Raw genomic sequence first — 15,972 nt, forward strand, 5'->3', positions numbered from 1 at the left:
TATTGCCAACTACATAGAGAAAAGAAAACAAATAGAAGATGAAGAGAATACTAATGAAAGGGAAGAGACTTCCCAATACCCTCCTATTATTTCTTATGATGAATCAGGTAACGAGGAGGAGCCTCCTATTCAACCAATCTCATTAATAAGGAGCTCCAAAAAGAAGATTGAACCCACACATGATGTGGTGAAGAAGAAGAAAAGAAAAAGGAAGAGAGGTAAAAAGATATCTCTCCCAAATAATGCTGCTCCTATTACTATTGTGCCTCAAGAAAATATAATTGTGGAAGATAATGATACTTCTTATGATCTTGAAAATCTTTTTGGCACTTGCTTGGAAGAATATGATAATTGCTATACTATTGGTGCTATCCATACTATTAATGATGAGAGTGATTATGCTTATGATATGAAAAGGCCCAAGCTTGGGGATGCTATGTTTGATAAAGATGATGTTTTTGAGAATATCTTTGCTGCAATTAATGTTTGTCCCAAGCTTGGGGATGCTACGTTTAATGAAGATGATATTTTTAGTCTCCCAAGTTTTGATATGCAAATTTATAATGATGATAGCATGCCTCCTACTTATGATAATTATTGTGATGATACATATGCTATAAAAAGTAGTGATGATTATATTTATAAAACTTGTCATGATTATGATTACCCTTTTCGTGAACATTACTCTTTTAATGTGGAAACAATTTATAGTATTCAAGTCTCTTATGACACCCCCACTATTCTGAATGAGAAGAATTTTGTTTATGTGGAGAGTAATAAAAATTCTATGCTTGTAGATCGTGAAAATAATGCTTTAGGTGCTAGTTATATTGTTGAATTCATTCATGATGCTACTGAAAATTATTATGAGGGAGGAATATATGCTTGTAGGAATTGCAATAATACCAAGTTTCCTCTCTATGTGCTTAAAGTTTTGAAGTTATGCTTGTTTTGCCTTCCTATGCTAGTTGATTATTGTTCCCACAAGTTGTTTGCTCACAAAATCCCTATGCATAGGAAGTGTGTTAGGATTAAATGTGCTAGTCATATTCTTCATGATGCTCTCTTTATGTTACAATTCTTATCTTTTATGTGAGCATCATTGAAATCATCATGCCTAGCTAGGGGCGTTAAACGATAGCGCTTGTTGGGAGGCAACCTAACTTTATTTTTGTTCCTTGTTTTTTGCTCCTGTTTAGTAATAAATAATTCATCTAACCTCTGTTTAGATGTGGTTTTATGCTTTTAATTAGTGTTTGTGCCAAGTAGAACCTTTGGGAAGACTTGGGAAAAGTCTTTGCGATCATGCTGTAAAAAACAGAAACTTTAGCGCTCACGAGAATTGCTGCCATTTTTTATCGGAGAGCGATATTTAGTTAATTATTTTTGAGGATGATTAATAGATAAATTCCTCAGGTCCAGAAATTTATTTTAGAATTTTTGGGGTTCCATAAGTTTGCGTTAGTTACAGATTACTACAGACTGTTCTGTTTTTGACAGATTCTGTTTTTCATGTGTTGTTTGCTTATTTTGATGAATCTATGGCTAGTAAAATAGTTTATAAACCATAGAGAAGTTTTAATACAGTAGGTTTAACACCAATATAAATAAATAATGAGTTCATTACATTACCTTTAAGTGGTGTTTTGTTTTCTTTCGCTAACGGAGCTTACGAGTTTTCTGTTAAGTTTTGTGTTGTGAAGTTTTCAAGTTTTGGGTAAAGATTCGATGGACTATGGAATAAGGAGTGGCAAGAGCCTAATATTGGGGATGACCAAGGCAACCCAAGGTAATATTCAAAGACAACCAAGAGCCTAAGCTTGGGGATTGCCCGGAAGGCATCCCCTCTTTCGTCTTCGTTCATCGGTAACTTTACATGGAGCTATATTTTTATTCGCCACATGATATGTGTTTTGCTTGGAGCGTCATTTTATTTTATGTTGTTTTGCTTGCTGTTTGAATAAAATACCAAGATATGAAATTCTTAAATGTTAGAGAGTCTTCACATAGTTGCATAATTATTCGACTACTCATTGATCTTCACTTATATCTTTCGGAGTAGTTTGTCATTTGCTCTAGTGCTTCACTTATATCCTTTTAGAGCATGGTGGTGGTTTTATTTTATAGAAATAATTGATCTCTCATGCTTCACTTATATTATTTTGAGAGTCCTAAACAGCATGGTAGTTCGCTTTGGTTATGAATTTAGTCCTAATATGATGGGCATCCAAGAGGGGTATAATAAAAACTTTCATATAGAGTGCATTGAATACTAAGAGAAGTTTGATACTTGATGATTGTTTTGAGATATGAAGATGGTGATATTCGAGTCATGCTAGTTGAGTAGTTGTGAATTTGATAAATACTTGTGTTAAAGTTTGTGATTCCCGTACCATGCACGTATGGTGAACCGTTATGTGATGAAGTCAGAGCATGATTTATTTATTGATTGTCTTCCTTATGAGTGGCAGTCGGGGACGAGCGATGGTATTTTCCTACCAATCTATCCCCCTAGGAGCATGCGCGTAGTACTTTGTTTCGATAACTAATAGTTTTTTTTGCAATAAGTATGTGAGTTCTTTATGACTAATGTTGAGTCCATGGATTATACGCACTCTCACCCTTCCACCATTGCTAGCCTCTCTAGTACCGCGCAACTTTCACCGGTACCATAAACCCACCATATACCTTCCTCAAAACAGCCACCATACCTACCTATTATGGCATTTCCATAGCCATTCCGAGATATATTGCCATGTAAATTTCCACCATTCCGTTTATTATGACACGCTCCATCATTGTCATATTGCTATGCATGATCATGTAGTTGACATTGTATTTGTGGCAAAGCCACTGTTCATAATTCTTTCATACATGTCACTCATGCATCATTGCAGATCCCAGTACACTGCCGGAGGCATTCATATAGAGTCATATTTTGTTCTAAGAATCGAGTTGTAATTTTTGAGTTGTAAGTAAATAAAAGTGTGATGATCATCATTATTAGAGCATTGTCCCAGGGAGGAAAGGATGATGGAGACTATGATTCCCCCACAAGTCGGGATGAGACTCCGGACAAAAATAAATAAATAAAAGAGGTCAAAGAAGCCCAAATAAAAAAAGAGAAAAGGTGCCATAAAAAAGAGAAGGCCCAACAAAAAAATATAATAATAAAAAATAAGAGAAAAAGAGAGAAGGGGCAATGCTACTATCCTTTTACCACACTTGTGCTTGAAAGTAGCACCATGATCTTCATGATAGAGAGTCTCCTATGTTGTCACTTTCATATACTAGTGGGAATCTTTCATCTTAGAACTTGGCTTGTATATTCCAATGATGGTTTTCCTCAAACTGTCCTAGGTCTTCGTGAGCAAGCAAGTTGGATGCACACCCACTAGTTTCTTTTGTTGAGCTTTCATACACTTATAGCTCTAGTGCATCCGTTGCATGGCAATCCCTACTCACTCACGTTGATATCTATTGATGGGCATCTCCATAGCCCGTTAATACGCCTAGTTGATGTGAGACTATCTTCTCCCTTTTCGTCTTCTCCACAACCACCCTTCTATTCCACCTATAGTGCTATATCCATGGCTCACGCTCATGTATTGCGTGAAGATTGAAAAAGTTTGAGAACATCAAAAATATGAAACAATTGCTTGGCTTGTCATCGGGGTTGTGCATGATTTAAATATTTTGTGTGGTGAAGATGGAGCATAGCCAGACTATATGATTTTGTAGGGATAGCTTTCTTTGGCCATGTTATTTTGAGAAGACATGATTGCTTAGTTAGTATGCTTGAAGTATTATTATTTTTATGTCAATATTAAACTTTTGTCGTGAATCTTATGGATCTGAATATTCATGCCACAATTAAGAAGGATTGCATTGAAATTATGCGAAGTAGCACTCCGCATCAAAAATTCTGTTTTTATCATTTACCTACTCAAGGACGAGCATGAATTAAGCTTGGGGATGCTGATACGTCTCCAACGATATCTATAATTTTTGATTGCTCCATGCTATATTATCTATTATTTTGGATGTTTATGAGCTTTATTATACACTTTTATATCATTTTTGGGACTAACCTATTAACCCAGAGCCCAGTGCCAGTTTCTGTTTTTACCTTGTTTTAGGGTTCCGAAGAAAAGGAAAATCAAACGGAGTCCAATTGACGTGAAACTTCACGGAACTCATTTTTGGAAGGAAAGAAGCCTAGAAGACTTCAAGTGCACATAAGGGAAGCTTCGAGGAGGCCACGAGGTAGGAGGGCATATATATCTTCGTGCCCCCCTGACGTACTTCTTCCGCCTATATATATCTCCATATACCCTAAAACTTCCAGAGAGCACAATAGATCGTTAGTTCTGCCGCCAGAAGCCTCTGTAGCCACCGAAAACCAATCTAGACCCGTTCCGGTACCCTGCCGGAGGGGGCAATCCCTCTCCGGTGGCCATCTTCATCATCCCGGTGCTCTCCATGACGAGGAGGGAGTAGTTCTCCCTCGGGGCTGAGGGTATGTACCAGTAGCTATGTGTTTGACCTCTCTCTCTCTCGTGTTCTTGAGGTGATACGATCTTGATGTATCGCGAGCTTTGCTATTATAGTTGGATCCTATGATGTTTTCTCCCCCCTCTACTCTCTTGTAATGAATTGAGTTTCCCCTTTGAAGTTATCTTATCGGATTGAGTCTTTAAAGATTTGAGAACACTTGATGTATGTCTTGCATGCGTATCTGTGGTGACAATGGGATATCATGTGATTCACTTGATGTATGTTTTGGTGATCAACTTGCGGGTTCCGCCCATGAACCTATGCATGGGGGTTGGCACACATTTTTGTCGTGATTCTCCGGTAGAAACTTTGGGGCACTCTTTGAGGTTCTATGTGTTGGTTGAATAGATGAATCTGAGATTGTGTGATGCATATCGTATAATCATACCCACGGATACTTGAGGTGACATTGGAGTATCTAGGTGACATTAGGGTTTTGGTTGATTTGTGTCTTAAGGTGTTATTCTAGTACGAACTCTAGGGCTGTTTGTGACACTTATAGGAATAGCCCAACTGATTGATTGGAAAGAACAACTTTGAGGTGGTTTCATACCCTACCATAATCTCTTCGTTCGTTCTCCGCTATTAGTGACTTTGGAGTGACTCTTTGTTGCATGTTGAGGGATAGTTATATGATCCAATTATGTTATTATTGTTGAGAGGACTTGCACTAGTGAAAATATGAACTCTAGGCCTTGTTTCCTAGCATTGCAATACCGTTTACGCTCACTTTTATCATTAGTTACCTTGCTGTTTTTATAATTTCAGATTACAAAAACCTTTATCTACTATCCGTATACCACTTGTATCACCATCTCTTCGTCGAACTAGTGCACCTATACAATTTACCATTGTATTGGGTGTGTTGGGGACACAAGAGACTCTTTGTTATTTGGTTGCAGGGTTGCTTGAGAGAGACCATCTTCATCCTACGCCTCCTACGGATTGATAAACCTTAGGTCATCCACTTGAGAGAAATTTGCTACTGTCCTACAAACCTCTACACTTGGAGGCCCAACAACGTCTACAAGAAGAAGGTTGTGTAGTAGACATCATCAAGCTGCAAAGATTGTATCATGGTTTGTTTGATCACAAGAGAAATTGCAAGAAATTAAATAGGTGTTTCGTCTGTAGCGCTTTGGAAGTCACTCTGGCCTGGCGCTACTCGGTACTTAACAAAAGTGCAATGATGCAACAAGTGGCCCAATCTTTATTGTGCTAAGAACAAGTTGGTTGTTTAATATAAGGATCAAATCGCTCTCGAGGGCTGATAACCCACAAGTATAGGGGATCGAAACAGTTTTCAAGGGTAGAGTATTCAACCCAAATTTATTGATTCGACACAAGGGAAGTCAAAGAATATTCTCAAGTATTAACAGTTGAGTTGTCAATTCAAGCGCACCTGAAAGACTTAATATCTGCAGCAAAGTATTTAGTAGTAAAGTAATATGATAGTAATGGTAACGGTGGCAAAAGTAATAGTATTGGTTTTGCAGTGATTGTAACAGTGGCAACGGAAAAGTAACTAAGCAAAGGTCAATATGTGAAAAGCTCGTGGGCATTGGATTAGTGATGGATAATTATGTCGGATGCGATTCCTCATGCAACAGTTATAACATAGGGTGACACAGAACTAGCTCCAGTTCATCAATGTAATGTAGGCATGCATTCTGAATATAGTCATACGTGCTTATGGAAAAGAACTCGCATGACATCTTTTGTCCTACCCTCCCGTGGCAGCGGGGTCCTATTGGAAACTAAGGGATATTAGGCCTCCTTTTAATAGAATACCGGAACAAAGCGTTAATGATACGTCTCCAATGTATCTACTTTTCCAAACACTTTTGCCCTTGTTTTGGACTCTAACTTGTATGATTTGAATGGAACTAACCCGGACTGACGCTGTTTTCAGCAGAATTGCCATGATGTTGTTTTATGTGCAGAAAACAAAAGTTCTCAGAATGACCTGAAACTCCATGGAATATCTTACAATAAATAATAAAAAATCCTCGCCAAAGATGAAGACCTGGGGCCCCACACCCTTCTCACAAGGGTGGGGGTGCCCCCCCTAGGGCGCGCCCCTACCTCGTGGCCCCCCTAGAGACCCCTCGACTCCAACTCCAACTCTATATAACTGCTTTCAGGGAGAAAAAATAGGAGAGAAGAAATCATCGTGTTTTATGATACGGAGCCGCCGCCAAGCCCTAAAACCTCTCGGGAGGGCTGATCTAGAGTCCGTTCGGGGCTCCAGAGAGGAGGATTCATCGCCGTCGTCATCATCAACCATCCTCCATCACCAATTTCATGATGCTCACCGCCGTGCGTGAGTAATTCCATCGTAGGCTTCCTAGACGATGATGGGTTGGATGAGATTCACCATGTAATCAAGTTAGTTTTGTTAGGGTTTGATCCCTAGTATCCACTATGTTTTGAGATTGATGTTGCTATGACTTTGCTATGCTTAATGCTTGTCACTAGGGCCCGAGTGCCATGATTTCAGATCTGAACCTATTATGTTTTCATCAATATATGAGAGTTCTAGATCCTATCTTGCAAGTCTATAGTCACCTATTATGTGTTATGATCCGTTAACCCCGAAGTGACAATAATCGGGATACTTACCGGTGATGACCGTAGTTTGAGGAATTCATATATTCACTATGTGCTAATGCTTTGTTCCGGTTCTCTATTAAAAGGAGGCCTTAATATCCCTTAGTTTCCATTAGGACCCCGCTGCCACGGGAGGGTAGGACAAAAGATGTCATGCAAGTTCTTTTCCATAAGCACGTATGACTATATTCGGAATACATGCCTACATTACATTGACGAACTGGAGCTAGTTCTATGTCACCCTATGTTATGATTGTTACATGATGAACCGCATCCGGCATAATTATCCATCATTGATCCGATGCCTACAAGCTTTCCATATACTGGTTTACGCTTATTTACTTTCCCGTTGCTATTATTACAATCACTACAAAATAAGAAAAACATTATTTTGCTTTCATTACTCTTTTGTTAACGTTACCATTACTATCATATTACTTTGCTACTAAACACTTTGCTGCAGATACTAAGTTTCCAGGTGTGGTTGAATTGACAACTCAGCTGCTAATACTTGAGAATATTCTTTGGCTCCCCTTGTGTCGAATCAATAAATTTGGGTTGAATACTCTACCCTCGAAAGCTGTTGTGATCCCCTATACTTGTGGGTTATCAAGACTAATTTCTGGCGCCGTTGCCGGGGAGCATAGCTCTATTCTTTGAGTCACCTGGGATTTATATCTGCTGGACACTATGAAGAACTTGAAAGACGCTAAAACCAAGATCTATCCCTCAACTACGAGGGGAGGTAAGGAACTGCCATCTAGCTCTGCACTTGATTCACCTTCTGTTTTGAGTAAGCTTGCGACACCTACACCCGCTTCTGCTATTCGTTCTGATATGTCACACGTTATTGATGATGCTACTTCTGCTATACATGATACTTATGATGAAACTACCTCTATGCATGATACTACTATGCCACTTAGTGATTTTCTCGAGGAACGACTCGCTAGGGCTAGAGAGATTGAAAATATTGAATCTGATTATGAAGATGAAAGTGATGATGAAGAATCACTTGTTATTCTTGAGGGTTATTTATTTGATCAAGATGCTTCTTTAGCTATTTTAGCTTGCAAAGATAGAAATGAACTCAAAAGGTTATTAGCTAAATGGAATAAGCAATCTCTAAATGCTAGGGTGAGACCTGACCCTGCTTTTGCTACTTCACCTATCTGTGTTGCTGATAAGGATTATAATTCTCTGTTGATCCTGATATAATTACTTTGGTTGAATCTGATCCTTTTCATGGCTGTGAATCTGAAACTGTTGTGACACATCTTACTAAATTAAATGATATAGCCACCATGTTCACTAATGATGAGAGAACTTGTTACTTTTATATCCTTAAAATATTTTCGTTCTCATTAAAGGGTGATGCTAAGATATGGTTTAATTCTCTTGACCCTGGTTGTGTGCGTAGTCCCCAAGATATGATTTACTACTTCTCTGCAAAATATTTCCCTGCTCATAAGAAACAAGCTGCTTTAAAGGAAATATACAACTTTGTGCAAATTAAAGAAGAGAGTCTCCCACAAGCTTGGGGGAGGCTTCTCAAGTTACTTAATTCTTTGCCTGATCATCCTCTAAAGAAAATGAAATACTTGATATCTTTTACAATGGAATAACCGATGCTTCCAGAGATTACCTGGATAGTTGTGCTGGTTCTCTTTTCAGGGGAAGAACACCAAATGAAGCTGAAATCTTATTGAATAATATGTTGACAAATGAAAATAATTGGGCACCTCCTGAGCCAGCTCGTGAGCTAGCTCCTGCTCCAATTAATGATCCTATTCCTAAATCAACTCCAAAGAACAGGGGTATTCTATTTCTCAGTCCTGAAGATATGCAAGAGGCAAAGAAATCTATGAAAGAAAAAGGTATTAAAGCTAAAGATATTAAGAATTTACCTCCTACTGAAGAAATACATGGTCTTAATTTACCGCCTGTTGAAGAAACATATGATCTTAATCCTTTATTTATTGAAGAACCTCCAGACCCCGATAACCCGACACATGTAGTAAAGGTAAATTCTCTCTATAGATATGATAAAGCTGAAATCCCTCCTACTAAAATTGCTAGACAATGCTTGGATGAGTTTCATAATTTTATGTTTAAGCAAGAAGACTTCAATGCTTATTTTGGTAGACAATTAAAACAAGATGCTGATATGATTAAATACTTGGGTGATTATATGGCTAATATTAGAGGTGAACTTAAACTTGTTAGCAAACATGCCTCTACGGTTACCACTCAAGTAGAACAAGTACTTAAAGCTCAAAAAGAATTGCTCAATGAGATGAATAGTAAGAAAAATGATTATGTTGTTAAAGTGGCTACTAGAACTGGTATAATGACTCGGGAACCTTTGTATCGTAAGGCCATCTTAAGAGAATTGAGCAAGATTCTCAGAGAAATAAAATTGATACACCTAGTTCTTCTAAAAAGAAGAAAAAGAAAAATGATAGAACTGTGCAAACTTCTAGTGAACCTATTGCTGAACCACCTGATAATCCAAATGACATTTCTATTTTTGATGCTGAAACTCAATCTGGCAATGAACATGAACCTAATGAAAATGGTAATGATGATGTTCATAATGATGCTCAACCTAGTAATGATAATGATGTAGAAATTGAACCTACTGTTGATCTTGATAACCCACAATCAAAGAATCAACGTTATGATAAGAAAGACTTTGTTGCTAGGAAACATGGTAAAGAAAGAGAGCCTTGGGTTCAGAAACCCATGCCTTTTCCTCCCAAACCATCCAAGAAAAAGGATGATGAGGATTTTGAGCACTTTGCTGAAATGATTAGACCTATCTTTTTGCGTATGCGATTAACTGATATACTCAAAACCAATCCTTATTCCAAGTACATGAAAGATATTATTACAAATAAAAGAAAGATACCGAAAGCTGAAATTTCGACCATGCTTGCTAATTATACTCTTAAGGGTGGAATACCAAAGAAACTTGGAGATCCAGGAGTACCTACTATACCATGCTCCATTAAAAGAAACTATGTTAAAACTGCTTTATGTGATCTTGGAGCCAATGTCAGTGTTATGCCTCTCTCTTTATATCGTAGACTTGATTTGAATAAGTTGACACCTACTGAAATATCTTTACAAATGGCTGATAAATCAACTGCTATACCTGTCGGTATTTGTGAGGATGTGCCTGTGGTAGTTGCAAACGTTACTATTTTAACGGACTTTGTTATTCTTGATATTCCTGAGGACGATAGTATGTCTATTATTCTTGGAAGACCTTTTCTTAATATTGCATGGGCTGTTATTGATTGCACTAAAGGCAATGTCACTTTTCATGTTAACAGTAATGAGCATACGGTACACTTTCCGAGGAAACAACCTCAAGTTCATAGTATCAATTCTATCGGAAAAATTCCATCGATTATATTTGGAGGTTTTGAATTTCCTCTTCCTACTGTCAAGAAGAAATATGATATACTTATTATTGGGGATGTGCATATCCCCGTTGAGGTAACCTAGTGTTATTCTAAATTTCTCCGGTTTCATGTTAATCAGAATGAGTTTGTTAACAAGACTTGATCAACCTTGTTAGTGGATTCCTTTTGACGAGCATGAGATGGATGAAACTAGAAGCACAACCTTCTGTACCCTCTCTATACTTTCTATTATTTAGTTGAAATAAAGTGAAAATAAATAATTTTCTGTCTGTTATCTGATTATCCGTGCAATATAAAAATACCTCGAAAATAAAAGTTCTCAAAATGCCCTGAAAATTAAATATGATTTTTTATATAATATTTGAGGATTTATGGAACAAAATACACGCCAGGGGGGCCAACCACCTTGCCACGAGGGTGGAGGGCGCGCCCACCCCCCCTAGGGCGCGCCCCCTGCCTTGTGGGTCCACGGTGGCCCTCCTCCACTTATTATTTCAGCCACACACTTCATCTTCCTCCCCCAAACACGAAAAACCAGCTCAAACCCGAGTCCAAGCTCGTTTTGCTGCCATTTTCGATCTCCTTGCTCAAAGCACCTCTCACAAAACTGCTTGGAGAGATTGTTCCTTGGTATGTGACTCCTCCATTGGTCCAATTAGTTTTTGTTCTAGTGCTTTATTCATTGCAAATTTTTGCTGCTTAGGTGACCCTGTTCTTGAGCTTGCATGTCAAATTTATATGGTCAAAAGTAGTTCTGATGCATGATATAGGCCCTAGGCACTTGTAGGAGTAGTTGCTATCAATATTATTGAGTTTGGTTTACTTTTATTTTAAAGTTACTAAATTTTTTTAGAATTTTTCAGAGGAAGAAATATGTTTAGGAAAATGTTCCAAGGTGGTTCTTCAAGGAAGCAAGGACCCAGGCTTGCAATGCGTGACGCTGACGAAGAGCCACCAAGAGACGCTCCAGTGCGTCCTTGTGAGTGGCCTTCTGAAAATTTTATGGATCGTGCAGGAATTAAAGAAGAATTTAACGCATATTTGCGTAATGCCGGTCTTGAGGACTTTGAGGCAGACAAATGCCCCCAGTATCATGAGCTCACAAGCTCTTTTGTGAGGAGGTTTGAGTATTCATCTTCGCGTAATTCTCCTTCAGTCATGTTTGATCTTTATGACAAATCTTATACCATGGACTTAGAGGATTTCACTTTTGCTTGCAAACTTCCACAATGGGGTAGTGTTAGGGATCCCCCTAAATATGAATTTAGAAACTTTCTTGCTAGTATAACTGTAGGGAATCTAGAGATATAACACAAGCTACCATAGGGAGCATTCACTTTCCTGCTATACATTATTTTGCTCTCTTCATAGGTAGGTGCATAAATGCTAAGGATGAAGCATGTCACATGTGTGTCCCTGACCTTAGCATTCTCAGGAGTGCTGTGTCAGGAGACCAATCTTATCATATGGGAGCCATTGTAGCCCGTAGGTTGCATCATAATAGACATAATGGAGATTTCTTTGGAGGAATTTATGCAACCCGCTTAGCAAAATTTCTTGAGATAGACGTTCATGAAGGAGACATGGAGTTGCCTCCTGCTTATTTAGATTTTGATTCTATGGTTTCCCACCATTTTGTCGAGAGGAGCGAATCGCCTCTCCAGTACTGACTAATCTTTGACAGACGCCGTGCCGTCCATATTACTCTCCCTGCTCCTACTTTCTTTGATTATCATGCAAGAGGAGGATATACTATTACCAGAGAGGAGGCAGATGAGTAGGAGAGGAGAGCGGAGGCCGCTCGTCGCCACACTGCAGCTCAGGAGGCGATAGCCGCTACATCGCAGTACGACCCCAACAACTATTATTATGGATATCCGCCAGGCCAGCCGTGGCCATAGACCAACTTAGGCCAAAAGCCTAAGCTTGGGGGAGTACGTATTTCTCACAGACATTACATTTATGTTCACACACACTCATTGCTAGATGTCGGTGCTCATACTTTTTCATTGTATCATCCATGCTAGTTTATTTTCCTTTTTATGCTTTCTTCTTGTGTGTTTAATAAACCTTAAGAAAAACCAAAAAAAATAGTTGTAGCTTTTAATTAATTTACTTTCCATGCTTGTAGTAGTAATTAAAAAGAAAACCCAAAAATATTTCTTGTTCTTCTTTTGCTTGTTGGGAGCTTTCCCGTGTAAATAGTTTTATTTCTTTTCTTTCTTTGGGAGTCAGTAGGAGAAGACCATAATTAAATTGTTGAAGTGGCTCTTATATGCATTATTGTTTACCTGACAAAAGAGCCCATATTGCTTTGTCTTCTCCTGTTTATTGAATGCTCGCAGATTCCAGCTTAGTCCAATGCACGTGCACTCTTATTATTATTCACATCGTTTGGTCGTGCAAGTGAAAGGCAATTATGATGATATATGATGGACTGACTGAGATGAGAAAAGCTGGTACGAACTCGACCTCTTTTGTTTCTGTAAATATGATGAGTTCATCGTTCTTGATTCGGATTGTTATGAATAAACATGTTTGCAATGACAATTAGAGATCATAGTTGCTTGTGCCATGCTTGATTAGCTATAAGTTATAATGGTTTACCTTGCGTGCCAACATGCTATTAAAATGGTTATGATGTGGTATGATAGGGTGGTATCCTCCTCTGAATGATTTAAGTGACTTGACTTGGCACATGTTCACGCATGTAGTTGAAACAAATCAACATAGCTTTCATGATATTTATGTTCTTGGTGGATTATATCCTACTCATGCTTGCATCCAATGTTTATTAATTTTAATGCATGTACATGGCTGTTGTCGCTCTCTAGCTGGTCGCTTCCCAGTCTTTTGCTAGCCTTCACCTGTACTAAGCGGGAATACTGCTTGTGCATCCAATCCCTTAAAACCCCAAAGTTATTCCAGATGAGTCCACTATACCTTCCTTTATGCGGTATCTACCTGCCGTTCCAAGTAAATTTGTATGTGCCAAACTCTAAACCTTCAAATAAATATCATGTTTTGTATGCTCGAATAGCTCATGTATCAACTAGGGATGTCTGTATCTTCCCTGTTAGGCGGGTTATTCTCAAAAGGAGTGGACTCCGCTCCTCACTCACGAGATAAATGGTTGGTCACCGGGATGCCCAGTCCCATGCTTTATGCAAACTAAATCAAAATAATTGCAAACAAAACTCCCCCTGGGACCTGATGTATGTTGGAGGCACTCGTTGTTTCGAGCAAGTCATGGATTGATGTTTGTTGGTGGATGGGGAGTATAAACTTTACCATTCTGTTTGGGAACCGCTTATAATGTGTGTAGCATGGAAGATATCACCATCTCTTGGTTGTTATGTTGACAATGAAAGTATACCGCTCAAAATGTTATTCACCTCTATTTCAAAACCGAGCTCTGGCACCTCTACAAATCCCTGCTTCCCTCTGCAAAGGGCCTATCTATTTAATTTTATGTTGAGTCATCACCCTCTTATTAAAAAGCATTAGCTGGAGAGCACAACTGTCATTTGCATTCATTATTGTTAGTTTACATTGGGTGTGACTATGATTGGATCTCTTTTGCCATGAATTACAATGTCTAGTCAGTCCTTGATCTTCAAAGGTGCTCTGCATTTATGTTTTGCGGTCTCAGAAAGGACTAGCGAGATACCATCTTGTTATATCATATTATGATTGTTTTGAGAAAGTGTTGTCATCTGAGTTTTATTATTATGGCTCGCTAGTTGATTATGCTATTTATATGAGTAAACATGAGACCTGAGAATTATTGCAAATGTGGTTAGTTACAATCTTTGCTGAAAACTTGAATGCTAGCTTGACATATTTACAACAACAAGAGCAAACCGAGTTTGTAAAAGTTTTTTTTTATTTTCTTTCAGTTTGTCAACTGAATTGCTTGAGGACAAGCAAGGGTTTAAGCTTGGGGGAGTTGATACATCTCCAACGAATCTACTTTTCCAAACACTTTTGCCCTTGTTTTGGACTCTAACTTGTATGATTTGAATGGAACTAACCCGGACTGACGCTGTTTTCAGCAGAATTGCCATGATGTTGTTTTATGTGCAGAAAACAAAAGTTCTCAGAATGACCAAAAACTCAACGGAATATCTTACAATAAATAATAAAAAATCCTCGCCAAAGATGAAGACCAGGGGGCCCACACCCTTCTCACGAGGGTGGGGGCGCCCCCCCTAGGGCGCGCCCCCTACCTTGTGGGCCCCCTAGAGACCCCCCGACTCCAACTCCAACTCTATATAACTGCTTTCGGGGAGAAAAAAATAGGAAAGAAGAAATCATCACGTTTTACGATACGGAGCCGCCGCCAAGCCCTAAAACCTCTCGGGAGGGTTGATCTGGAGTCCGTTCGGGGCTCCGGAGAGGGGGATTCGTTGCCGTCGTCATCATCAACCATCCTCCATCACCAATTTTATGATGCTCACAGTCGTGCGTGAGTAATTCCATCGTAGGCTTGCTGGACGGTGATGGGTTGGATGAGATTCACCATGTAATCGAGTTAGTTTTGTTGGGGTTTGATCCCTAGTATCCACTATGTTCTGAGATTGATGTTGCTATGACTTTGTTATGCTTAATGCTTGTCACTAGGGCCCGAGTGCGATGATTTCAGATCTGAACCTATTATGTTTTCATCAATATAAGAGTTCTAGATCCTATCTTGCAAGTCTATAGTCAACTATTATGTGTTATGATCCGTTAACCCTAAAGTGACAATAATTGGGATACTTACCGGTGATGACCATAGTTTGAGGAGTTCATGTATTCACTATGTGCTAATGCTTTGTCCCGGTTCTCTATTAAAAGGAGGCCTTGATATCCCTTAGTTTCCATTAGGACCCCGCTGCCACGGTGATACGTCCATTTTGCATCATGCTTTTATATCAATATTTATTGCATTATGGGTTGTTATTTCACATTATGTCACAATATGTATGGCTATTCTCTCTTATTTTACAAGGTTTACATAAGGAGGGAGAATGTCGGTAGCTGGAATTCTAGGCTGGAAAAGGAGCAAATATTAGAGACCTATTCTGCACAACTCCAAATATCCTGAAACTCCACGGAACACCTTATAATAAATAATGAAAAATCCTCGCCAAAGATGAAGACCAGGGGTGCCACACCCTTCTCGCGAGGGTGGGGGGCGCCCCCCCCTAAGGCGCGCCCCCTGCCTCGTGGGCCCCCTGGTGGCTCTCCGATGACCATCTTCTCCTATATGAAGTCTTTCATCGAGAAAAAAATAAGAAGCAACCTTTCTGGACGAAACTCCGCCGCCACGAGGCGGAACCTTGGCGGATCCAATCTAGAGCTCCGGTAGAGCTGTTCTGCCGGGGAAACT

Source organism: Triticum dicoccoides, chromosome 5A, assembly GCF_002162155.2.
Source record: "Triticum dicoccoides isolate Atlit2015 ecotype Zavitan chromosome 5A, WEW_v2.0, whole genome shotgun sequence".
NCBI classification, from domain to species: domain Eukaryota; kingdom Viridiplantae; phylum Streptophyta; class Magnoliopsida; order Poales; family Poaceae; genus Triticum; species Triticum dicoccoides.